Here is a 2,567-nt window from a genome sequence, read left to right as displayed (position 1 = left end):
GCTGCTGCCTCCCAGCCTGGGCTCCCATCCAGCTCCCAAAACAAGCGCCGCCTTCCCCCATCCCAGCTGGGCTGAGCCCTGTGGGGTGCAGCTCGCCCCAAAACACCCACCATTGGGGGCTGGCCTCTTTGCCAGGTCAGGGGGTGGGAGGGCAGGCGGTGATGATAAGTAAGGATTTTGCCCGAATGGGGATGCCCTGCTCTGTCCCTGCGCTGGGGACGGGGTCCATGTGCTGCCCAAATTCAGCATCTTTGCAGCCGGTGGGACGCTGGGCTCCCAGGGAGCAGCAAATCGGCACTGATGGGTGCTCAGGAGCACGGAGGCCTGCTTGTCCCTGGGTTATGGGACCCATGCCATGCCTCAGGATCCCTGAGCACCATGGGGACAGGCATACAGTCCCCGGCAGTGCTGGGCCTTGCTTTGGTTTTGCCTCAGCCTCCGGGGATCCCCTTTGCATGGCAGCGGCAGAGCTCTGCCGGGGCGCCAGGAAGCAGCCGTGCACCCCAACATGCCGAGGCGGCATCACGGCCATCCTCCGCCTGCTGACTCAGACGCCTGTTTGCCGGAGCCATTCCCACCCACAAAAACCACAGGCAAAGTCCCCACATCCCTGTGCCAGGGCTTTCCCCGCTGGCTTGGCAGGAATCGCAGCTTTTTCCCGGAGCGGTGGCCGAGCCAGTGCGGGTGGCGAGAGCCTCCGGGGCACAAGGGAAAACTGCAGGGAAACCAGGGATGGTTTATGCCGAAAAGCAGGGTCTGGAGTAGCCGGATGGATGTGTTGCACGTACCACGTGTCCTACGCCCTGGGAGCATTGTGCCGGCGCGAGCGAGTATCACAGTGCTCACCCAGACACCCCACAAGCCCTGACGGTGGTGGGTGCCACCAGTGTAGCATTTACCAGGGGGGCCGGCTGATGCCATGGGCTGCCGGGAGCAAAGTGCCCCCTTTATTCGTTATATCAAACCCAACCCTTTGTTTTTTCTGGGGCCAAGCCCCCCATTTGGGGTCCCTCGCCATGGGGTTGCCCCTCGTGACATCACCGCTCCCTTCCTCGGGCAATGGAAAATTTTTATGACTTTTTGACTTTTATCCAGTTGTTTGGGAGCGAGGAAGGGGCTGGGTGCTGTGCACAAACATGTCTATGTATAAACAGCGGGGACCATGTTGGGGGCTGGAGCTGCCAGCGGCCAGGTGCCGCCAGGGACCCACCCCACCGAGCTGGGTGTCCCCTTTCCCACTGGGACCCCAGCGCAGCGTCCTGGGCTCGGTGACCCAGAGCCGTCCCCATGGGGATGCAAATATTTTGGCTTTGTTCAAAAAAAACAACACTACTAAAAAAAAAAAAAAAATCCCCCCTCCTGAGTCATCTGACGGTGGCACGTGATGCATTGGCACACGAACAGGGCGCGTGGGGACGGTGCTGGCCTGGTCGGGGATGCAGGGACAGGCTGGGATCTGTAGGTGACACAGCCGTGCCCTGTGCCAGGGATGCAGTGCAATGGGACTTTGCTCCCAGCGCTGCTCCCCACCCCTGCCATTTTTGCCATCACTCCCAGGCGCTGCTCTGCAAATCATGAGGAAGCCCCCATCCGGCATGGGGTGCCCAACCCCTGCCGTATCCCAGGCGATGTGGCACGCCAGGCCCTGACCACCGCGTCTCCCCGCAGCTAAAACCTTGCTCGCATGGGGCATTTGGCCTCAGGGAGGATGCAAGCGGCCCCATCGCCCTCGCCAGTGGCTGCTCCGCGTGCCAGTGGGGATGCAGCCGTTCCCAGCTGAGAGGCGAGGGGGCCATCATCCCCACTGCTCCCTGTCCCCCACCATCTCAGCCCCGTTCCTGTGATGGGGCAACCCTGGCAAACCCCACAGCTACAATCCCCCCCATCTGCTCCCCGATCTCAAAGTCTCCAGAAACAGGGTCATGCTCCTTTTTTCTTCCCCTTCCCCGCCCCCAAACCCTGCAAGAAGCAGCAATTCTGAGCTGGTTTCAGGGAAAGAAAAAAAAAAACCACCCTTGAGCCAAGCCCCCTTCCTGGAGGGGAAGAAGGCTCTGAGCCAGCTCGCAGAGATGCCCACACATCACCAGGAGCTTGCAATTAAACCCCCTCCCCATTTACTGACCTTGTTAGCAAGCCTGCACCAAATTACTTTTAAATGCAAGGGTTTATGTGGTGCAGGGAGAGGGACTTTCCTGCTCAGCAGCTGTGTAAATGCCACCATATCCCAGCAGGGCGATGGAGGCAGTGATAGCCTGGAGGGTCCCAGCTGGTTGGAAGTGGCCCTGGCGGGCAATGCTGGCGGGGAGGGCGGCCACAGCTCTACTGGACAGTCCCGGGGGAGCCGGAGCTGGTTCACTCTGCTTTCCTGGAGGTTTTCTGTGTGAAAAAACAAGGGAGAGTCAATCTGCTTGCAAAGAGCTGGTAAACACTAGGAGAGCTGAGCGGGGTGCGGGGGGGTTGCTCTTGGTCCTGGATTTATTGTTGCAAAGCTTGGCCGGCTGCTTGCTCTGGGATCAGTCCTTTCCCTATATGCACAGATGGGGGTTTGCTGCAAAAACTGGATATTT

Source organism: Egretta garzetta, unplaced genomic scaffold (genome assembly GCF_000687185.1).
Source record: "Egretta garzetta isolate BGI_Z169 unplaced genomic scaffold, ASM68718v1 scaffold392, whole genome shotgun sequence".
Taxonomy (NCBI): Eukaryota; Metazoa; Chordata; class Aves; order Pelecaniformes; family Ardeidae; genus Egretta; species Egretta garzetta.
This window is presented reverse-complemented; position numbering follows the sequence as displayed.